The sequence below is a fragment of the Phalangium opilio genome, unplaced genomic scaffold (assembly GCF_054372755.1).
Source record: "Phalangium opilio isolate 3A_F unplaced genomic scaffold, DU_Popi_V2 ptg000019l_1, whole genome shotgun sequence".
NCBI classification, from domain to species: domain Eukaryota; kingdom Metazoa; phylum Arthropoda; class Arachnida; order Opiliones; family Phalangiidae; genus Phalangium; species Phalangium opilio.
In genome coordinates this window covers 768,381-794,274 of record NW_028324152.1, presented here as the reverse complement: position 1 = coordinate 794,274, position 25,894 = coordinate 768,381, and positions in this window count along the sequence as shown.

The window sequence follows — 25,894 nt, the reverse complement described above, 5'->3', positions numbered from 1 at the left end:
AAGCTTCTGGAACATATATTTTCTCGCGTTTCAGAAGTTCGCTCGCGAATAACCTATTAACTCTAATTAATTTAAATTTCTCAAAATACTCCCGGGTTTTGGCACCATGAAATTAAGCCGGTACCTTACGCTTAAACTGAAATTTTTATCTAAAGTCCAATGTATTTAAAAAATAGAAAACGTCGAGTTTTAATGGAAAAAAATAAGCAAAAATTTATTCTTCGATTTTATAGAGAGAGATGCGTCTCCTTCGAATTCTCGCTTCTAACTAACTTTACAAGGTACACGCATCCCTTTGGTTACAAAAAAAGGAGGGGTAACTCCCCGAAATCTATTTCAAACCTCTCTTATGCCCAGTGCTGTAAAGCCTACCAATATCGAGCTGAAGCGTTTGTCCGGGGAAATTCTACGTACCACGACTACAGAGTAGATGTTTATCTCTATAAACTTGGACTACTAGGTCCTTATAAACTTTCCACTGACTCATATTGACTCGAGGTTGCAAAAGATTTCGGAAATATAAAAATTACACTTTATAACACAAAATACTTAAAAAACCAATTTCAAACATACAAAATAAGATTTCGCGACAATAACTCGTAAAATATGAATTCTTCGTCTAGTTACAGAAACTTGTACAAATAATATGTTTCCTATCATTGCCAAGTGAAATATTAGTAACCAATAACAATCTTCTTTTCTACGTGTCAAGAAAAGGAGAATTTCGAATAAAAGACGATCGATAATTATTACTTGTCAACACGGCAACAAATAGAAATCAAAGGGATGTACGACGTTAAAAGTGTATAAATTACTTCATCTTTGATGGTGGGGGTGCCTATCATTGATAAAGTGAAATTATGCTAACCAAAAATACTCTAATTCTTTATGTTTCAACAAAAACCAGTTGATATAAATATATTGCTAAAAACAACACTACTTCCCTACTGGTCTAGAAAGGGAATTTCGAATATAAGGGGGCTAATATTGAGAATAAAAAACTCGCCGACGAATCGACATTTGATATTTTGACGATAAACGAGAAAAATCTCACCAAAATGACTTCCGAGATTTCTAACAAAAGAACTATCGATAATCTAGAATCTACCGTTATTAAAAGAAGGAAGATGGAAGGACGTATTAAGAATATTAATTCGAAATTTCATCTTAGTATATTCGGTCTCGTCGATGATATGGAAATTGAACTTTTTATTAGAAGAAATCTCATCTTAAAGGATTTCCTTTACTTCTCGAAACCTGGAAACATTTTATGGAAAAATGGACTGATATATATCAATAAGTAACTTCGAATCCTGACATAAAAAAAACTAAACAATTTTCCATTTTAGAGGATTAGATAGATCAGAGTTATACTGTATTAAATTTAACGCTTCTTTTGACGGAAGTCCTAACTTTAAACAGACAAATACCTAAAATAGCGGAACATATAGAACTTTTAAAGGCTAATACTTTACCTATGGAATGTAAAGAACAAATCTAAGCTTAAAGAGTGACCTCTTGACTCGAAGGATATCGTATTTTTCCCTCAAATAGTGCTTTTTAAAATTATAAAGAACTTGAAGAAAAAAGATCATGAAATTAATAACGAATTTAACAGTTACATTATCTTTAGTTTATTAGCCGGATAACTTTATATTTTAAAGGATTGCATGCATTTTTAGAAGTCTTGTTAAATGTCCTTTATGTTTTATAATGATTATTGTAATAGTATATTTGCTTCATTTAATATTATTTCTGTTTTATTGTTATTATTGTTAGTTTTTCTTATAAGTTTAGTTATTGATTTGTGGTAATAGAATTTTTAAACTTTATACAAGTCTGATAATTTTTAAAAAACTAATATTAGGGTCTTGTCTATCTTGTTTTTTCCACTACATCATACCCTTTTAAATAAGCTCCGTAAAGAACAAATCTAAGCTTAAAGAGGGCCCCTCTCAACTCGAAAGAAAATCGTACTTTTTCCCTCAAATAAAGTTGACCATTCCACTATCTAGCGGAAAAAAGTTATCTTTCCCTATAAACCCAAAAATATTTTCGCTCTGAAAGATATTTTCCCTGTAGTACCAATGGGGTTGAAATGGGGTTCGCTGAAAAAGTGGTCGTCCGGGATACTAACTCATGTATAGAACAGAAGGGGGGAGGTGTTCGTATCGCGTATAAACTAAATAAGGAGGATAGGGGTTACGTATCGAGTAAATAACAAAAAATCGCATAAATGTTTTTGTTTACTAGTTTTTAATGGTATTTTATGTCTATAATATATTAATCAAAAATGTCTCGATTAGAATCAAGTCCTAAAAAGTATCGATAAGACTGAGGTTATCACTTGACTGAAGGATCAGATATTAATTTTTCTTTTTAATTGAAACTTAAAGGCATGCTTAAGAAAAAACAACGTTCCATTACCGTTTTCCGTTGAAATAACTTATTTTACAGGTAATCAATTTCAAAAATTTACTTATCTCGGGTTTTCGGGCACAATTCCATTCCCCCAAAACATTTTATCATTACATTAATTACTTTTGAGAGAGTACGTGTATGACATTGAGTTTTAAAAGGTTCCCTCATTTGTGCCCAGCATGCTTCGCAGTGGATACGTTTTAAAACAATGGCGGAAAATTAAGTAGGGACAGTTAGATTTTTACTCGTGGTTATGCAAAATGATGTAATGTCTAGTGTACTTCAGTCAACAGTCATACATACTGTTCATTCTCATAGCTCAGGACATGATTAATGCTGCTCACTATTTCTCTCTCTAGTTTCAAACAATGGTTAGAGACCATTCAGTGCCGCAGGTTGCACATGAATATATTTCAACTACAGTTTACATCAATTCTCCGTGGTCGTACTATTAGCGGGTTAAGCACTAATTTGTTCAGAACATGTCTCGAAAGTGTGCTTGTTGTAAGTTTTTAAAGCAGTGTTGCCAATGTGTGGGTACTTTCCCACATAGTGGGAGATTTAGGTTTGGTTTTAGGCTCTGTGGGGAAAAAGTAATATTTTTCCGAAATCAATCAAATGTCGGAATTTCCCTGTTCAAGGGTTAATAGTGCAAAATTTTCAAAAATGCACTAATTTTAACTGCACAGTTAAAATTAGTGCATTTTCGAAAATTTTATCCGGTTTAATAATTTCAAGCGACATTTTGAAATAAATTCGGTGATTTTAAGTTTGGCACTGAAAAAAAATGAAAGCATATTTTGAGAATTTTAAAGCTTTATAGCATTTGTACATAGTGTCAAAGCCATGCGGAGTGATATTCTATATTAAACTTAGTATGATAAAATAGTCCAGATAAATATGACTGTAAAAAAGGGGGTGAGGGAAATGCGGCAAATTTTTAAAATGGAAGTGGGAACATCCACTTTCTAACATTAGCAACACTGATTTGAAGGTTTTGGTCATGGCTAAACAGACCGCTCATTGAGTTTTTTATTGTTTTAAAGCTTATTTTGACACGTTATCTCTCAAAAGTAATTAATGTAATGATAAAATGTTTTGGGGGAATGGAATTGTGCCCGAAAACCCGAGATAAGTAAATTTTTGAAATTGATTACCTGTAAAATAAGTAATTTCAACGGAATATGGTAATGGAACGTTGTTTTTTCTTAAGCATGCCTTTAAGTTTCAATTAAAAAGAAAAATTACTATCTGATCCTTCAGTCAAGTGATAACCTCAGTCTTATCGATACTTTTTAGGACTTGATTCTAATCAAGACATTTTTGATTAATATCTGCTCCTTCAGTCTTCATTTTAATTAAGATTGTTAAGAAACTTTTACATTTTCAAAATCTACACTAAGCAGAAACATATAAAAAGGGGACCGTAACTTTAGCTCAATCAGTCATTTATTTATAATGATACTCCAAAAAATAAAAACGTAACTCATTGAAAGTTTGTATTCTTATTGTAATTAACATAATACAGTTTTTTACAACCCTTTATTGAAACGCGAGGCGCTCCCCTAAAAATTCCACAAATAGGACCAAATTGACAGTTTTACACAACTTTTTAAAACGCTGATTTATGTCTGTTTAACCTTTAGCTCAAACTTTTCATAAGCCCAATATGAAATTCGGAAATCCTTAAAACTTCTCAAAGACGATCCGAGATTATCAATTTCAAACTTTTTTGTAGCATTAACTAACGTCTGTTTGATATTAAGCTTATAAACCTTAAACACAATATAGTCAGGGCAATGCCGACTCAATTTATAAGGGCTACCCTAAAAGTCCACAAAGGTGATCCAAGATTGTTAATACGCCTAAAAAGTGCCCTCTTCAAAATATGTAGCCGGGGAAAAGAGAGCGTGATCGAGTGGGCTATGCTAGTGGGTATTTTGGTAGTAAGTAACGGGGGTTGGGACTCAAGGGATAACCCGCTCCATCACGCAGTCGACAACGCAAAGCAACTCGCGCCAGCGTGGGAAATAAGGCGGTAACACATGGCAAATGACGAGTTTAAAAATTGCCTGGTCCAGTTCAAAAATTAAATCGGAGGGGGGGGGGGGTCAGTGGTCCACGAGACTACTTAAAAATTCAATGGTAACCAGAGTCCACACATTAAAATTCTAATATTTTAATTATGCACTTCTTTAGCTTAGCAGACGACGTGCTCTGGGCAATGGTCACGGACCAGTTTATTTAATCCAAGTCAGGATCCAAGGGTCTCTGGGAGTCTGGGGTACGTTCAGTAACGAAAATCTCAAGGAAATCGCTGTTTTCTTGATGTGTGCTGATGGGCTCGAGACGTCACAGTGACGTAAAAGGCTGTTGAACGGACAAGTGACACTTTGAAGTTAGCGCTGGTTTAGAAAATTGAGTTGGGGAAACGTCTTACTGGCCCTCAAAACGTTACGAAATGGCTCTTTTAAAGTATAAACAAGCTTACAAATAATGAAATTGTTTAAGAAAATTATGTCTATTTGAATGGTAGAAGTAGTTTTGTAATGAAAACTAATACAATTACTGTAGGAATAACATTATTGGAATTTAATTTTTAATACCCGCGCCAACTTTTCGTCTGTCAAGTGTTCATCAGTCAAACGCTACGTCACGCCATCAAAAAAACCATATCGATTAGATGGTTTTTTTGATTGGCAAGCGCTGAGCATCATGACGTCAAAACCGGAAACGCGAAAAAGCGTACAGTAGGAAAAATCTCACATCGTTTAGTAAGCGCTGTCATCAAAGAGGGTTACTGAACGTACCCCAGCCTAATGTCCAGTTTAAAAAAATCCTTATTTCCCACCCTGACTCGCGCTATAGCAAGCAGCTTGCGACGTGTTGCGCGTGATCGAGTAGGCTATGGTCCGGTCAAAAGAAATCTTCAGTTCAGCGTTGTAAATAAGGCGGTGGCACAGGGAAAATGACCAGTTTAAAAATTAAATCGGAGGGGGAGCAGTGGTCCACAGGACCACTAAGGAAATTCTAGGGTAACCAGGGTCCAGACATTATCTCAACTATTTTAATTACACACTTCTTTAGTTTAGCAGACGCCGCGCCCTGGTCAATGGTCATGGACCAGTTCATTTATTACAGGGCAGGGGGGGGGTCGCTGGCCCAATGTCTAGTTTTAAAAAAATCCCTATTTCCCACCCTGCTTCAGTTGGGAGTCCTGGAGCTCCTAAAGTCCAGAGATGCATATGACAAGGATTCATTTCTCATAAGCGAGAATGGCCAACTCTGTTGTGTTAGAGACAGCCTGGCAGCCTGGTATTTGTTTAATTCTCAGTCAGCTGGGTTTTCACCTTTAAAAGTTAATAGATAGTTTTCACACATGGAGGATTCATACCATTTACACCAGAAGGCCGGGCTATCTGGCGGACAAAAACCCGTCTGCTTTTGTCCTCCAGAGAGCCCCGCTTCCTGTTGTAAATGTTATGAATCCTCCATGTGTGAAAACTATCTATACAGCCCTTAGAATTTAAATAATTAGAAATGAGAAATGTTATTAAATGAATGAATCTATACGGTTGCAGTTGTGTCGAAATGAGAGCAATTAAATATGTGTCTTTGATATTTAGCTCTAATAATTTCAGAAACTTAATAAAAAGTAGTGTTATGTATTTAACCAGAATTTACTTTATTGAAATTTATTAATAATTATTTAATTAAAAAAATTGTAATACTATTTTATGTTTTAAATTTTACAAATAAAATTCAAAACAGTAAACATAGGGCAAAGGTTATATTGTATTATAAATAGCCAGAGGGATTGATTTTAGCTATATCGCAATTAGAGCTCGGCATTTTCTATCCATTATCCACAAATTAGTAATTAATTTGAATGAAAATAGGTGGATATCTTTTATTAATTGGGAAATAATGCACACACTTTACATTTAAATTTTAGAAGTTAATTTATTATTTACTTTGTGTATATAAAATTCAGCATTAATTTCACTAAGGCAATAAACTAATTACCTACGAGGAATTAACTAGTATATATGTTTAAAATTATAATTTAATCGTTTCAAAACTAATATGGTTTTGAACCGGTTTTAATAATTTAGTTATTAAAATTTGTGATTATCGATTGGTCAATATTGAAAATCAACCAATGGTGGAACTAATTTTTTTAAAACTCAATGAAACTGAAATATCAATGAATCATCTACTGAAAGAGGTATCAACCTATTATTTTTTTTCAAAAGATGGTAAATAAGGATTAGATGGCTTGCTGCTTCAAGCAAGATTTTTAACCATGAATAGACTATTTTGTTAATTTTAGTTAGAGGTGTGCGGTTAACCGTTTCAATCAAATAATTCGATCGAATACCGAACCGAATAATTCGATTCGGTATTCGATAAGCCCATTTTTACTATTCGATTCGAATATCGAATACCGAACTGACTACTCGGTAAAAGTTCGACTACCATAAATTTAAGTCCTTGGCACTAGAGAGACCCGCCTTATTTTAAAAAATACCATCCCAATTTTATTTGTCTGAATTCAAAAACTATCAGCAAGCGCCTAGGAAAATTTTAAGAAATACTTGACCACCAATGAGGAGAGGTATATTGAAATTTAGGAGCTTCTAAATGTTCTTCTCCTTGCTTTCTATTGACTATTGGCGAATATTAGGGTTACCACCCGATTAACCGCGAATAGTTGGCCTAGTATTCGCGAATATTAGGGTTAAATATTCGCGGTTAATAGGCTTAACTATTCGCGATTAATCGGGAAGGAAAAAAATTACCAAGGCCCAACTATTCGGTATTCGATTTGAAATAAACTATTCGATTCGGTATTTGATAAGGAAAATTTTTTGGTATTCGATAACCGGTTCGATACCCAAAAAGTGGTATTCGCACACCCCTAGTCAAATTTAGATATTCGATAATCGAGTTGATATGAATAAAGCCGTTTTTGCTCATGTCTATTTTAAACTTTAATCACAGATTTCGCTTACCATTTCACAAGCATAATAAACACTACTGAAGGGCGCAAATCTATCTGTGATCGGTAATGGTGACCAATATAGCAATTTGCCCAATTAATCAGTTTGAACTTCATTTGCACATTTCTATTCGTTAATTTGAAATGTTGCGAGAAATTTGAATGGAATATAAGTAGATATCTCTTTCAGAAGATAATTTTTGATGTTGATATTTAAGATTCATTAAGTTAAAAAAATTGGTATTGGTATTTCAATTAAGCTTTGATATCAACATCGTTTAATTTACGATATGGGCTTATTATGGTAGTCTGTTTATAAGATTAAATCGTTACTTTAAGTGTCACTAGACAGTATCTACCTCCAAAATCGAGGGTTAGTAACTTTATAACCATCTCCGAGTCACAGGATATCCGAGGGTCAATTTCTTATATCATAGCTATAGCTATAGCTCAGTCACTTTTGGCAAGGCCTAATACCAATTTGCATAACTGGCGCTGTCAAATTCCTTTTAAAGCATAGATCATATAGTATCCACCCTTGATTTTCATTCCGCAACACACATTGGATTCGTAAACCTCGACACGCACCACGAATAGAAGCATTAAAAGGCAAAAACAACACACTGACCCCATACATTTTTAGTAAATAACATGTCTCAAGGTTACTATAGAAAAATGCACTATGTCTCACTAGTCACTACAGCTGTTTTCGGCGCTGAAGCGACCAAGGCTTAGCGCAATTTCACGGGTTTCACCGCCTTAAAAAAAGTGGCAAGTTTAGGAATAGATTGTGGGACAATAAAAAGGTGGAAAATTATGAAATTAGGCTTATATTAAAGCTTGAAACCTACTTTATATTATATTTAAAATCCATCCATCAGCAAATCCTCAAAAAATATGAAAATGACAACGATAAAGGACCCACTCTCAAATTTTTTCCCCTTAAAAAATGGCGGCCGCCACAAACGGGTTAATTTGTCACGGCGGCAATATTAAAGCAGTCTTATCTCACTACCGATAGGCCATTTCAACCAAAAGGCATTAAGAAAAAACAATCGGATTAATATGACGCAACTAAACCCAAAAAAGGCCAATTTTGGTCGCGCTGATATTTTCTAGTAAATCAATCTATCCATGCTTAAATAACGCAGATTGGGGTAATTTTGAAAATTTAAAATTAAACATACTTAAACTTAAAATTAATCAATGAAAGCTGGAAAGCACAAATACTAGATATGAGGCTTTCGTTTAAAACCGTTTTCAAATCAAACAAACGTATAGTTATATGATGACGGCTACAACAAGATGGTTATCTGTAAAATATTTTCCCATGTTATTTCTATGGGAAAATTTCGAGGTTTTCGTCAAAATCTATGATTATTTTTATGGAAATGAAAACCACCCTTAGCAACTTTATTTTTTATAAAATAAACTATTAAATGGATCTCTTTGAAATTTTAACCACATATTTAGGGCCCGAATTGTAGTTCTGTGGAATTTTTTCAAAGCAGTTAATACGATACAAAAAAAGTTATAACCAATCAAAAAACCATCCTTATACATTAAAGTCGGTATGAAGTCTTATCTAAGAGAGCTATCGCTCTCCTAGAATTTACTTTTTCGTAAAAGGTTTGTTGTTGTAAAACGTTTTTTTTTTCATTTGTATTTCTTAAGGTGACGATTTAACTTCAAATTGTTATATGAAAGTTATAACGTCTTGATATTTGTATTTAATACTATGAAATTCATTATTCATTGACTCTTATATCGTGTAATATTATTATTTCTTTATATTTGTACTGTGTACAACAATATCTTGGTGTTTACGTAATCTCTAATTAAATTAAATTTCAATGCGTCAAAAAATATATTTGGTGTATCCTAACCAATCGGACAAAGGTACTTTTATGCGGTTTTACCACTATCAAACAAGTTTTGGATGACATGTCAAATAACTTAGATCAAAAAGTAGAGTGTCGTAATCAGGCCTACGGACTAGTCTCGAAGACGAGCAAGTTGGAAACGGGAATAAGGACCATTTTATGGAATGGAATTCTAGAACGCTGCTTGCAAGCATCAAGCGCTTCATTACAATCACCTGATCAAGATCTTAACACGGGATATGCCCTTTATGAATCGCTACACGAGTACATTCAAACTATGCGGTCTACATTTTCAGGAATTGAGGCCAAAGCGAAAATCCTATCTGACTGTGAGAATTTTCAGCAACAAACTGGAAGACGACGCAAGCGAAATACTAAGTACGACGATTTCTGCGGCTCTGCTACGCCCGATGCAATTGTAGAAAATCTAACACCCAAACAAAAATTTGAAAGTCAGGTGTTTATTGTTATAATTGATAAACGCATGGAAGCGTACCATAGAGTAACTGCTGTATTTCGAATACTTCGGCAGTTAAAATATCTTACTGCAGAGGAGATTTTAATAAATTCACCCAAGATTTTAGCGGCTTATCCAGATGATTTGGAAGACAGATTAGGTGAAGAACTTGTGCAGTTCACTGTGCTCATAAAAACTGATGTGGCAGCTAATATTAACACCAAAAAGCATGAAGCTCTTGAGCTGCAGTATTATAAACTAATAGCGGATAGCTCATTGGAATCTTGCTTTCCAAATTTTGAAATATTTTTAAGTATTTACCTCTCACTAATGATAACCAACTGTAGTGGCGAACGATCATTTTCAGCATTGAAACGCATAAAAATGACTTAAGGAACACGATGGGACAAGATCGTGTAAATAAAATAACCTCGCCATTTTGAACATTGAATGTGCTATACTTAAAAAGATTGATTAGTCTCGGATACCATCTCAAAATTCGCAAATATTAAATCTAGAAAAGTGTGTTTGTAAAAGCTATGTTACTGGTAAACTGTTTTATTTACTATCCTAAAAAAAACTAGGGCCCCTTGGTAATATTTGCTACGGGCCCCGCACTGGCTTAATCCGGCACTGCCGCCACTATTCTTGTGTTATCAAGAATATTCACTTTCGCCGAGTGAAGAATTTGGTTAACTCAGTACTTCTAGTCTCATCTCACTTCTGGTAATATTTATGTCTGAAACTATTTTATTCATATTTGCCCCCTTGCTACTAGCGTGCCACGACTGACTCGTAAAATCCTTTTTTTTTGCACATTTCCCTCTGCAATCCAAGAAATATTCCTACGCCCACTGTGAAGAAACACTGTCACGTCGTTCTTCAAAACATCAAACGTTTCAGGTACGAACTGTTTTGATATGTCCTTATCCAATTGTCTAGAGACGTATAAACTAGAACAACTATTTAATCATATTTAATGTTAGGGTTACAGAGGAGACATTTGAGTTCGATATACGTAGTTGTCCTCCTGTCACTGCTAGAGTGACTCAGCTTGATTCTTAGTACAAATATGAAAAGACAAGAATGATACTCTATGGTTTAGTTCAGTTCAGTTCAGATATAAGATATTATAACATTCCGTTGTTTTTAGAGTTAGGAACAAGGTAATATGTATACACTAATAAAATTAGAGAAAATCATTAAGTTTGGACGGACGTTTCACAACGAGACCGGATCTAGTACGCTGAGGAGTAGTTTGTTGTGAAGGAGATTGGTGGGTGTTATTTGCTTGTGAGGTAGGTTGTTGTGATTCACGGGCAGCTGTGACATTAGGTGATGCACCCGATGAAGTGGCTAGTGTCGGGCTACTGGTGAGAAGAGTAGGACGTGACTGAATTTGCGACTCTTGTGGAAGAGTGTGGTCAAGCCGTTCTAACGATGTTTCGGTGGTCGGAAAGGAGAGAGCCCTGTGGCTTTGAACCGAGACAGGCATGGGACCACGGAACACTCTATTGGCTAGGCATGGGGCCACGGAAGACTCTATTGGCTGGACGTGGTGCTATTCTATTTCGACGGTATAGAGTTCCTTCTACATTTACAATATACGAACGTGAAAAAATCTTTGTATCTACTACGCCCATGCGCCAAGTGGAATCTTTTTTTTTGTGGTTGTACTTTCACCCACATCGGCTCTGTGGCGGATAGTTCGCATAAAGGTTTAGCGTGTATGTCGTAGGTTTCTTTGGTTTTGACGCGTTTGTCAGAAGACGTTGTGAAGGACTGGTGTTGACGGAGAACATCGGGGTGTTGCGCCTGTCCAGGAGAGCAAGGTATAAGTCTTCTTTGGTGGTTTGTAACTCGGTAAGCACTGTTTTCACGATCTTGACGGCAGATTCTGCTTTGCCATTACTTTGAGAATGGTACGGCGCGGACGTTCTATGCGTGAAACCCCAAAGGTCGGAAAATTCACGGAATTCCAAACTGTTAAATGGGGGACATTGTCGGTGATAACAATCTCTGGGATCCCGTAACGAGCGAAATGTTTTTTGCAGGCAACAATAACCGCGGCGGCTGTCGTAGTGTGTAGTTCTTCGATTTCCCAGAAATCAGAATAGAAGTGGACTAACACGTGATACTTGTGTTTGTTGGCATCAATGGTAAAAGATCCATTGAGATCTTCTGCCACGGTAAGTCTGGTAAAGGGAGGGCCATTAGCGGTTTCCGCTGTTGAGAGCTGGTGTACTTGTTGCAAATAAGACACGTGGCGACTGTGTCCGTGACGTCTTTAGTAATCCCTGGCCAGTAAACTGAATCGCGGGCATTGCGAAAGCAAGCTTGAATGCCCACATGACTTGAATGTAGGGTCGTTAATACTTCACTTCGCAAAGTGGTAGGGATTATGACACGGTTGCCTTGTACAGGAAACCCTTCTCGGACATTAGTTCGACGCGGCAAGTCCAAAACGGGCGAATCCCGTACGGAAATTTTCTATATGTTTTCTATAGAAGCGTATAGAACCCTATTGAACATTATAAAAGTTCTATAAGCTCAATTTTCTCTATAGGATTTTCCATAAAGTTTTTAAAGGGCAGGTTCTAAGTAGTTTTCGTGTTCTCGGTTAAATGGAAATTTTATGGGATTTTGAAAAAGTTTCAAAATTAAGGGTAGTTTCTAAGTAGTTTTCGTGTTCTCGGTTATATGGAAATTTTATGGGATTTTGATAAAGGTTGTAAAGGGTAGTTTCTAAGTAGTTTTCTTGCTCTCGGTTACATGGACATTTTATGGGATTTTGATAAAGGTTTAAAGGGTAGTTTCTAAGTGGTTTTCGTGCTCTCGATTATATGGAAATGCTATGGGATGTTGATAAAGGTTATTACTGTAATTAATCGAAATTAAAATCAGGAACCTTATTTAATTACTGCATGCATTTACGTTTTGAAATTGGTTAAAAATTCCACTACAACAGAATAATATTTAGAAACAGCTTTGAAATTGAATTCGCCCGTATTTTGCATGACGTATGCCTGAAAACAGAAATTTTATCCTTGGAATATAAATTTCGTTATATAAATCACTTTCTCTAGTGTCTCGGAAGCGATCAATTTTTGCAAATGATAATTTTGAAACCTTACCTTATCCAAGGCCATTCTCAAGGTTACATTGGAAAATAACATATTGAATATAGTTGATCACGTTACCCGATAACGCCAAATTATTTGAGAAATATTGATATATTACGTTATTTGATATTCCTAGACAATTTGTTATTTAGCTTCGAAATTTGGCGAAAATGTGCGAGTTGTCATTTTCCACGGAGACGAGATCTGAAAATTTAATGTCATGGGAGTCAGTTTGTTTCGCGAAATGACGATGTCGATCGTTACTTGATTTTAAGGTGTGTCTACATTTGCCAACTTTTGGCCAAGTGCATACTCTACAATATGCTGTAGCGTTTTAGGCACAATGTCAAAAAGCGTTAGCATTATAGTGACCATTATCAAGCGCGCACGAATAGGTGAGAATGTAGATTGCTTTCATGGAGGATATAAAGAAGAGGAATGGACAGTTGTTGTATTCAGTTATCGTAAAAGTTTTTGGAGCAACTTAAGGTACTTGGTTTCTTGGTGCTTACCTTGCTTTGTCTAAATATCATTCTCCGCCTCCACATATATACAGTTAAGTAGGTGACATTTTCAACCAATAATGATATGTATTGTACAGAGAAGGTATTGTACCCAAATAGAAAAATCGAAATTGAATAGTAAATATTTGGCGAGATATTCCCTTTTTTATTGGTAAAGGCTAAAGTGAATACTCCTCTTCTTTATATCCCCTATGCGCTATTAAGACTCTGATTTAGCAATCTAAGTAAAAGGATACTGGCACGCTATCTGACTCCATTTCCCGTCGAATGACACGCATAGTTCAACAAAATACAAGACAATTAGCGTTGATACAGATTCGATCGACGCGACTAGAACAAGTTGGGAAACCAAATTAACCCTCTCCAAGTCGAGACGCAATTAAGGGGTTTTTCTTAAATAATTAATTACATATAATTGATATTCGTTATTTTATATCTAGTTAAATCGTTTTGACAAATTTTATTCCCTAAATCATTTTAAACATAGCTAATATTGACGTTTGAATTCAAGCGTATACCTCTATTACAATTTTTAAAAATTTATAGTATATAAGGCGATTGATTCTCATTAAATTAGTAGGAAACCCGCAATTACGAGAACCTTTGGCGGAAGCACTGCCATTGGGAGGCTAGGTGTTTCTTGTAACCCTAGCCGATCGCCTCGTATTTCTTAATCCTAACGATGGGAATGGGAAGCGAAAAATTGCTTTCGGTGAACTCCGATTTGGGAACTGCGAAAGCGGTGACAGACACACACACCCTGACACGTCCAGTGTAATACCTCTCCGTGACGATATCGTCACTTGGAGATGTAAAAACATTTGATCGGCCCAGGACAATTTATCCAAGTGTCGTGAGTTTACTGGGGTCACCACCCGCCTGAGGTGTCTAAGAACTCTGGGATTTTCACCGTTATCAGCATGGATTGTTTGTCATCAATCCCGCGGATGGTTTGATATTCCATTTGGGTTGGGAGAATATGCGAAACTTTTTTAAATTCTATGTAAATTGAGGTGCTCTGTCCCTATTCCGCGAGGTACATGTTTGAAACATCCCACCGGGGAATATAAACCAGTCTGGTCACATTTCCTAAAACTTGGGATCCACTTAACAGCATCGTGAAAGGATTTTCAGCTTCAGTCACTTAAGAACCATTAAATCACATTTAAGTTATTTACCATAGCTTTCAAGTACATTTTAGAGATATGTCGTAACTGTTATTCGTTATGTTAGTCATTTCACAGTAATTTTTATTGATATTTATTCATTTGACAACGTTTTCAAAAAGCTTTGATTAGACTAACGACACTTTAATCCGCTTTCTTAGTCATATTAGTTTGCTTTCAATTGAATGTTTTCGTTTCACAGCGTTTTCAAACGCATTTTAGTAAATTAGCAACACTTTCGGCCACTTTTTGAACATTCAACTTCATTATCAGTTTTATTTCAGTAATATAATAAAAATATAACACACTTTTAAGTCGAATAGCGGGACTTTTATTAGACTTTAAACAGAACTTAAACCTATTTTTGGTGTTTTGCCAATACTTACAATTGTACTTTAGTCATTTCATGAACGTCTAACTGCTTTTAGTTCCTTTGAATGCGATTAACAACACTTCCGACCGCTTTTTCATCATTTATTTTCATTATCTGTTTTATAATAGTTATATATTAACAATGTCAGATATATTTAAGTCGAATAACGTAAGTAATAACCCTAAGCTTAACCATGAGTTAATAATACGTTAGCTCCCTATAAGTTACTCAAGCTCCATAGGCGTAATGTATCCAGCGATTTCTTCCCATTTCGCCCGCGCGGGAAAAAAATCCGAATGTTGCGCTCTCTCTAGTCGAAAAAAAAGTCCCGCTCGCACGGCTCCTCGACCTCGAGTCGTCGGCTGCTTTTTCACCAAGGGAGTGTTTTAATCGTGAATGTTTATGTTTTAACAATTTAACATTAAATCATGGCGTTTGTGTCTTTACTGAGACAAAAAAAAATGCAGGAACTCAATGCAGTTTGCCGAAATTGATAAAGAATGCTAAAGATATGAGTTGTTATTGTGACATGAAACCAGAAAATTATACAACTGACCTAAATCCAATCCATTGATCTCTTAACTGCTTTCTTAACCAAGGCTACTGAGCGAAATATTCGGCTGCTTAAATAGCTCCGATATCATTGGCTAGCTTCCACTACACGCGCTTCCGGGGAAAAACCGGAATGAAGAGTAAATAAGATTGTCGTTCACGTGGCGGCCGCAGAGCGTCGCATATAATTGGGACCCGGGCGGCGCGGGAGAAAACGCTAGAGTATAAAAATGAATTGCCTGAGTAACTTATAGGGAGCTATCATATTATTAACTCATGGCTTAACATAGTGTATTCCAATAATATATTTTAAGCCCAACAGTGTATTCCAACACCTCTGTTTTGACTTACGTTAATGATACGGAATTTGAAGCAGGTGTTGCGGAACTATTTAAGATAACGGTGCCGCCGTCATATTCAAGAAATTCAAGCCAATATACTTCAACTAAATACTTCTAATTATATTTTAAACTTTAGAAATTATTTCAACTAAATATTCACCAATTTCTCTTTATTGAAAATATAGACATATTTCGTAATTTCAAGGATAGTGAAATGAAAATAACGTGTCCGGTGAAGGAGGATAGAGACACTCTCATGGTAAATAAACGGCCTATGCCAATTTCAAAATATTTCAAATTTTAGGAGTTATTTATTTTCAAATTTAATACTATTTAACTAAATATATAGGCATATTCCAAATTTTAGGAGTTATTTCAACTTAATATCCGAATTAAATACTCTAAATATAAACTTTCGAAATTTTTTAAACTTATCTTTCGTTAATTTCTCTTTATTGATAGGCCTATTTCTCATTTTCAAGGATAGGAAATGTAAATAACGAGGTCGGTGAACGGGAATAGAGAAACTCGGATGGTAAATAAACGGCCCATAAGAAACCTAACTTTTAATTACATGTTTTGCCCTTTCACATCACTTTAAAATGAAAATTAGTCTTTTAACAGCACTTTAAACAACTTTTTAGTCTTTTGACGGAACGTTTGATTGGGGTTTAGTTAATTAATTAAACTTTAAGCTACATTTAGCTGCTTAACATCAATATGTCTCACATTTTTATTCATTTTACATCGCTTTCAACTGCATTTAAGTAGAATAGCACGACTTTCATTCTAATTTTTCTCATTCAAGTGTGTTTTATCCGAAATGCGTAACTTGTATTTGAATTGTTAATCATTTCACGTCACTTTTTATTGAAACTTATTCATTTGTAACAAGCATTTTAAAATTTTCCATATTGTTTTGAGTTCATGTGACCCGACGATAATGGTGTATCAATTCTTGTTTAAGTTTCAGTATTGGTTGAATTATAGGCTCGTATTTGCATTCTAAACCAAAGTATGTAACATCAGCAAATTTGACCCGCCTTGTTCCAATATTTTTAAATACACCATCATTTGACAGTCAAATTGTATTTCTCAACTGAGAAAAATCGTTTCATCCATTGTTGGCGATTGACATTTTCAAATTTCACTCCGTTACACTTTACACTTATCAAATTATTAAGGGACTCTGCAAGGATTCGTCATTCGAACTGATAAGGACGTCTTGATTTGAACTGATAAGATAATTTACCGCGTTATCTATTTCCTCACCGACCTAGTTGCCAAAAGTCAACATGTCGTTAAAAACCCCGCGCCGCGTGTATGACAAGGCTTTGCGATGCGTTCAATTTTCAACTTCAATATCGGAGTTATTATGTGTTCGTATTTACACACAAAAATAATTAACAAATCGTCCCATGTGTTAACAAAAACCAAAATGCAATTTTAGAACTAGGGTTAAATTTCGCTATAGCCCCTGAAACATTAAATAAAGAAGACCTCATTACGGAAATTGAAACCGGACTTATTAAACTTAATAGTACAGATAAACCCAGCTTAAGGACAAAGTGCATTAAAATAATAGAAACTAATAACAAACCTAAACTCAACCTTCCAAGAGAACAATTCTCAGCCCTTAAAGAACTGAAGAACAACCGTGACCTAATTATAACACCTGCAGATAAAGGCGGATGCATTGTCCTATTAGACAAAGAAGAATACACACGAGGCTTAAACGAACTACTCAGTGACACCAAAACATATAAAAAAATAAAAAGGGACCCAACCAATTCTTTCACACCAAAGTAAAAAATACGATAAAAGATTGCATTACATTAACAGCGATAGAAAAGAAACAACTTATCGCCACCCATTATGCAGCCCCTAGATTGTACATTTTGCCAAAAATCCACGAACCAACATTAAAGTTTAGACCGATTGTCGAAAATGTTAACTCTTCAGTCTAACCCATCGCAAAATTAATTGTTAAAAAACACGGTTTCCTAGCAAATAAGCACGAACATTCCCTCAACAACTCTAGAGAGTTAATTCAAGAACTCAAAAAACTAGAAATAAATAAAGACGATTTACTCGTGTCCTTCGACGTAGTTTCGCTCGTCACAAGCGTCCCGGTTAAAAACGCCATAGAAACATTACAACAGCTTAACCATTTAGAAATAACTGAAATAATCACATTAGTAGAATTATGTGTTAAAAACCATTTTTTAAAGCAAATAGAATATACATTCAAATAGAGGGCTTAGCTATGGGATCATCCTTGAGCCCATTACTGTGTGATATATATATGGACCAATTAGAAAGAATTGCTCTGTTAAATTCCCCATTTAAAGTTGATTTTTGGTGGAGATATGTAGATGATGTACTAGCACTGTGGCGGCATGGCCAGAATAACTTACAAACAATTTTAGAATTTATCAACTCATTAGACCCTTAAAGAAAATAAACAAGCTGGACACCTTATATCGCCGAGTCGGGATTTTTTCGAATAGAGTACCCACGCCAACTAGTGGCGAAATGTTTCGTTGAATAAATTTATTCGTCTGCTCTTTCGATTTCAAAAAAATTCAAGACTTAGTGAACTGTTAGTATGTTAGAAATGGTTATAAAGTTGGAAGAAGCGTAAAAAAATTAAACAAATTATTAATTAATAATAATTATTAATAATTACGTTGTGAGCTTGTGGTAAAGCGAAATCTGCTCTAAAACAGTTCCTAAATCACTTTCACCTGAAACTTCAGTTCCCAAGTTCCGCCATTAAATTTTTAAAGTACACTTCCTTGCCACTACTGCGCAAAATCGGCCTATAGCCGTCTAAACCAATCAGATTAATATACTGATTACCCAGAATGCTCTGTCAATCCTCAAAAGACGGTTGGGAAATTTGAACGATTTTCTTTAAGGGTCTATAGACCAAGCCATACAATTTACATAACTACATTAGAAATAGAAAAAAAATATCAATGCCATTTTTAGACATTCTAATCAAAAAAGAACTGAATAACAAGTTGAGCAAACAAGTATACAGAAAACCTTATTCAGTAGCCATGCCACCACATGCAAACTCTCAGCACCCCCTTAGCCAAAAACTAACATCCTTCTATTTTTTTATTGACCGGGCAACAAAAATTTGCTCCAACCAAGCAAATTTTAACCAAGAAATTAATTTTATCAAAGTAATAGCAAAAAATCGGGGTTTTGACAATTCTATATTAAATAGAGGAATCGACCGAACCCACAGGAACTTAATTGAAAAAAACACCACTTTCAAAAACGAATTTAAAACCGCCGAATACATTATACTCCCTTACTTGGACAACATCTCAAACAAAATCGGCAATGAGTTCAGTAAAATGAAGTTAAAGCCCATTTATAAACCCATTAATAAATTAAATAACCATCTCATACCACTTAAAGAAAAAGTCAACCCTTTAGACAATTACGGTATTTATAAAATTAATTGTAGCTGCAATAGATTTTATATTTGCCAGACAAAACGTAACTTAAAATATAGACTCAATGAACATAAGGCCGATGTCCGAAACAGAAGAACAGCCACATCTGCCTTAGCTGAACACATTGCCGACACCAACCATAAACCCGGTTTTGAAACTACAAAAATTATCAGCAAAACAGACAATTACCTAAAATTAAACATAAGGGAATCCATTGAAATATTTAAAAATTAAAAACTAAACCCAAACTGTATACTTAATAGAGACGACGGCCCAGGTAGCATTATAGCACAAATATGGCTTGACAGCCCGATATTCTGAGTAATTAACCAATAATCTAAATAAAAAAAAATAACATGAAAAATTAGAACCACAAAAATCTAAAATATAAAAAATCACATGTACCTTTAAAAACATTAGCTTAAAATGTTAGTATAATTTAAAAAATACGAGATTTCGTAGAATGTACTTTCGTAGAAAAAAGTACTTTATCCCTAATATATTCCCTTTAAATTTATTCCTTGGGTTAATAAGGGTTTGGAAAGGGTATAAGTTTTATGTTATACCTTTCATTTATTCCTTTTTTTAATGATTATACCCTTAAGAGGATAAATTTGGTTTTAATTCTGAAAGTATTCCTTATCTATTCTAGTGATAAAAAGGGTATATGTTTTATATAGTACCTTTACGTCTTTATCTTATACCTTTATTATACGTGATGGTAGAAAGGTATTATATTTGTGCGTAGTACCTTTCAATCTCTTTATAAGTTAAGGCATGAAAAAGATATAATTTTTACATAGCAACCTTTTAAACCTTAATAATGCTAGGCATATAAAAGGCATTATTCTGGAACAGTACCTTTTTAAACCTTAAAAACGCAAGGGCCCAAAAGGTATTTTAAGTGTATAGTGATACAAAAAAGGTATTATATTTGTGCGTAGTACCTTTCAATCTCTTTATCAGGTAAGGCATGAAAAAGATATAATTTTTACATAGCAACTTTTTAAACCTAAATAATGCTAAGCATATAAAAGGTATTATTTTGGAATGAAAACCTTAAAAACGCAAGGCGCAGAAAAGGTATTTTCAGTGTAAAAGTACCCTTTTATACCTTCCCTATGCAATGTTTTAAAATGAAATAATATTCAACGTAACATATTTTTTGGCCTATAAATTTTCATGTACATGAACTTAAGGTAGTTTCATTTTATACAATCATTATATACCTTCCCTATGCAATGTTTTAAAATGAAATAATATTCATCGTAACATATTTTTTGGCCTATAAATTTTGATGTACATGTACTTAAGGTAGTTTCAATTTATACAATCTTTATATACCTTCTTAATTCTTGATACCATTTATTATAAACAAAAAACGTTTTGAATATTCATATACTAGTTAAGAAAGTGCTTCATTTAGTACGTCTTGGTTATGAGCCACCTAGGCTTAAATTTAAGAATGAAAATTTTCAATATTGGTAGTCTAAATTGCATTGCTAAAGCTGAAGACGCCGAAATCAAGGAAAGGGATAAGAAGCTCTGACGTCACGACAAAATTTCTAGTAGCTCGCTATTTGCGATTTTAAAAATAACGTTTCAATAATGCGCGCGCAGAAACGCGAGAGGAAACAATGCCTTCCATCACTGCTTTCCTCCCCGGCTACATATTTTGTATACTAAGGGGATTTTTACAAAGGCCTATTGTAGAGAGCCTGCAACCTGTTTATTTCAAAACTTAAGCACTGGCGTGGTTCTAACATTTTTGAAGGCCAAAGTGCCTTAGAAAGGTTATAAGGTCGGTCCAAAGCCACCCTGTGAAGGGGGAGGGTTTTTTATATGGATTTAGTTTCTGGTCATTTTCAAGCTTGTGTTAAAAATAGAAAAAATTTACGACTTAATAAACCGAAAGACAACATTTTCAAACTTCACGAAAATGATTGAAAAAGCTAGTATTTTATAAATTACATTAAGTTAAATGACAAAAAATTTGAAATTCCTAATTCCAATATATCTTTTCTTCCTGTGCTTCAAATTGCACCACAGTTTGAACTCACACGCATTAACAACTTCTCTAGTGGCTAATTAAAACAGATTTGTAAAATTTTAATTCTTTCGCTAGTTAAAGCCATTAATTAAGTTAATTAGTGCTTTATTTTTTAAATTAGTTTAAATATTCCAAATCTGTTTAAATTAACCACTAGAGATGTCAATGCGTGTGTATTCAAAATGTGACCGTCCATAAACTACGTCACACTCTTATGGGGGGAGGGGGTTTCTAAATTTGCGACGGTGCGTGACAAGGGGGAGGGAGCGGTTCTTCGATGCGTGACGTCACATTTAGCATTGATTTTGTTACGAAGTCAGTAAGAGGCCGATTGGCTCTCTTATGTTATAGAAGAAGAAAGGCAACATTCCATAGCCCACCATTACAATAATTTACCAAAATTTATATTCCATCATCGCTTAAATAGTAGAAAATTTAAGCAATTATCTACTATTTACACCTTTATATAGTCAATTTAAATAGCGCATTTAAAATAAATAGCGTAAACTCTTTTTAAGTTCAGCTAGCTAATTGGACCAAGTCATCTTGCGACTTATTGCCACTTATCTAACGCCTTTACAATGCATAGAGGGGTGGTGGCTAGCCCCTATGCCACAGCTAACCGACAGCGCCCTACACTAACTATTACCGTTAACTCTCTCATGTCTCTGTTTATTCGCCCCTATTATTTCTGAGGATGAATCATATCCCCCTGCCGATTGAAATGGTTTCGATTCTTTGGCAAATTTTTTAAATCTCAAGCTCGATTAGTCAGTTTTCGGTGACCTAAAAAGTGTGCCCCTTTAACTAAGCTTTATGGAACTTTTTTGAATCTTATAAAAAGCACATCCAGAAATTCAAATTCTAAAGGTCAATCAGAGGGAAAAAGCTTAAAACGGAAGAGAACTTGAATTTTCAGCCGAGCAAAATATTTCTGAGAGGGCGGCAAATCACTCAAGAAATTAATCAAATTAAATTTGTAAATTAAGACAAATCTTAGTGCGGTGGGGGGGGGTTTAAGAAATGTGACGTGGTTTTTAGGGGAGGGGTCTGAGAAAAGCGTGACGAAGCGTGATCTGGGGGGACGGGGGGGGGGTCAGAAAATGCTTTTTTTCGCGTGACGTAGTTTATGGACGGTCCCCAATTTCAAGCACAGGAAGAGAAGATATATTGGAATTGGGAATTCCAAATTTTTTGTCATTTAACGTAATGTAATTTATAAAATACCACATTTTTCATTTTCGTGAGGTTTATAAAGTCGCAAAATTTTTAATTTTAAACATAAGCTTGAAAATGAACAAAAACTAGTCATATAAACCCCCCCCCTTCCCACAGTGGTTTTAGCTCGACCTTAACATCATATTATCATTTTATATCAAGTTGGTATCACGATTGCTTAGGCCTATAACGTACGCCCAGATAGCATTAGTCAATCTACGGGTTATATTAAATTTTTTGCGATGATATTATGTAATAGTTAAAACTTAGAGAATTAAATTAACTCTAGAATATTCATATTATTTTGGTTATTTTAGGCATGGAAATGTAAAATCTATATGAAAGAAAGAAAAACAACCAGTCCACTTCTAGGAAAAGCCCTTATTGTCAATCTGCAAGTTCTACATTCATTGGGGAGTGGCCCTTCGTGGAAAAGTACCACGAAGGTAAAGGTATGGGAAGGAAATAACAGCGGCCCCCAAAATTCATTGGTATTTTTTTATTGATCCCGTGCACGTGTTTTTCAATAAGAAAAGGAAGAAAAGGGGTGAAGTAAAGGGCTAGCGAAACGCGCAGATAAAGGGCTAGCGACACGCGTATCGAAATGAACGTCCGTTTCATCCTCTATTTTAGTGGACTGGTTGTTTTTTTTTCTTTCTCTTAGATTTAAAATCTCTAAGCCTAGAATAACCAAAGTAATATGAATATTCAAGAGTTAAATTAATTCTCCAAGTTTTATCTGTTCATCGCAGTTAATTTAACATACCGTAGAATTACTAATGCTATCTGGGCCTACGTTCAGGCCATACCCATTTTCTTTTCATATCCAGTGGCATTAACGCCTGATTATCTTAATTATCAAACTTAATATGAAACTTAAATGTCCCAGCCTGAAGATCGCATTGGTATATAAAATTTGCTAGATAAAGGATAGGAATCCAGTAACTGAAAATGTTTTTCCTGTCCCGCATGCATTAACGTATATTCATCTCCCTCTAATTCTATTTCGTAACAATGCAGTTGCTCTTCAAAAGCCTTTGTATTGTGCATTTTTCCGCCCAAATACTATACTCCGTTTACAAAGAATATATATTCTATACTTAGAAACTTTTCTACTCTTCCTTCAACTATTTGAAGTACTAAATAGCAGCCCAACACATATTTTACGTTACAAAATACTGCTGATTTAAGAGAATATACACCAGTTTCAATTGTATCAGGTAATAGTTCTTGTAATCTAAGAGGCAAATTTTCTTTCTCCAAAAATTTCGCATTGGATGTCTGTTCAATTCCCGGTGTTGATTCAGAAAGCCAATTATAACACTCATGAAATTGATGACGAGATGACAAGGTTTTCGTTATGTTTTTGTAATTTCTCGAATATAATATTATAGATTTGAAATAGCTGTGCTTGCTCTCGAATCGCATACTGGAAATTGAACACAATGGGCCAAAAAGCTTTATACCAGACACGTAATGAATCAGAAAATGGTATTTTGGGGTCATGACGTGAGCCCCGCACGTTTCTCTAACTGCTACCAAGAATTCCGCGATTAAATCTCTTAAATCCGATAGAAATGACTCAGGCATATTTGTGGCGAGTAAGCAATCACAAACAGTTCTTAATTTTAAATATACACCCCAAAAAGCACTGTCAAAATCAATGAAGCGTTGCAAAATAATGGGAAGTAGGCGAAAAAGGCAATACATTTCGCTTGCCGATGCCTTTAAATGGCCATCACGCGAACAAACGGAGTTTCTTGTTTGTGGCTCTGGCCTGTTTGATTCTGATTTGCCATACTTAAAGTTTTTTATTTAATGATTCATCTCGTCGATGGACAGCTTATGTCGGGCAACTAAATCATTTAAAACAAACTTCAAAACGGATGGAACTATGCCTTCTAAAACGTCATGCATGATGTCTGGGGGTAATTGTTTTGTTACATCAAAATAGCTCAACCTGACTAACGGACTTTCAAACCTAACCCCGTATGTCGAACCTTCACGTTCATCTTTAAACAAAAGGCTTAAGTGGTATTTGTGACGAGGCAAGGACCTAAGTGTGACTTGATCTTCTGTTAATTTTTCACTTATTTCTGTCTTATCGATCATACAAAATCTACAAATTCGGCCGTGATTGAAATTCTGGTTGAAGCCTTCTAGTTTTTGCAAACCAAGGTTGTCACTAGAAAAAATTGAAGCGTAGCCAAATATATTTCGACCGTAACGTTCTATGAACAAGCCTTCTTGGGCCAAAATCCCTAAATCGTATAGTAGAGGCTGCATTACTTCGTTCCATCCATATTTTTCTATGTCTTTAGATTTCGCCAAAAATGCCAAGTGAATGTCTGACAGTTTGGACCGTTTTTTCGCCTCTCGGTTAAGTATTGAGAAATAACATCCTAGAACCTTCTTCTTTCCCCTTTTGGTACCCAGCGGATTAACAACTTCAAATTCATCGGAATATATCTGAAGTTCTATAACCGGGTAACAGTCCGGCCTTAATGAACGCATTTTTTAGATATATCGCCTTGAAGAAAATGCCCTAAGTGATTATTAGGCAGGTCACTTATGTCAACATGATTCTCAGTTTCGCTCTCCATGGAATATAACTTCTTCAAAACTGACAATATGGGAACGTAGTGAAAACAGTCCTTATTTTTGTTCGCTTGGCTTCCCACAAATGTATATTCGACAGGCTCCACCATATCAAGATCAGATTTGCATACAGAATGTATTTTGTACTTGGAATTAACGCTTTCAAAAGCGGAACGTATTTCATTTACAGTTTTTGAAAGCTCTAAAGTTTCTACTTGTATATTTTTCTCTAAAAGTTGTTGAGTTATAGAATCAACTTGCATTGTTGCCATTTGAATCGAGAATTCTAGTAGGTCCTTAGATAGACATTCAACAACCGACATTGGAATATGGTGATTTTCTCTATACTTCAGTAGAATTTTGAAATTTATTTGTCTAATCTCGGGAGGTTTAAGTTCATCTTTCCAATTTTGATGAGTGATTTCAGCCTCTGTTCCAAAACGCTCGGCAGATATGTCTGTATCATTTAGCTGTTCACCTAAATCTTGCTGATCACTTTGCTGCTCGTCTCGACGGACCTTTTTCCCTTCTAGAGTTATATACTTATGCTTGTTTCTAACATGTCGGCGATACGTATCCATTTTTTTTAAAACTCCGACCACATCCTTCGAGCCCACAGATTATACTAAAGTTTCTATAATTTTCGTGAAAATTCTTTATATGGCTTATTAATAATGTACACTTTTTTGAAGAATATGGGCATTTTAAGCAAGG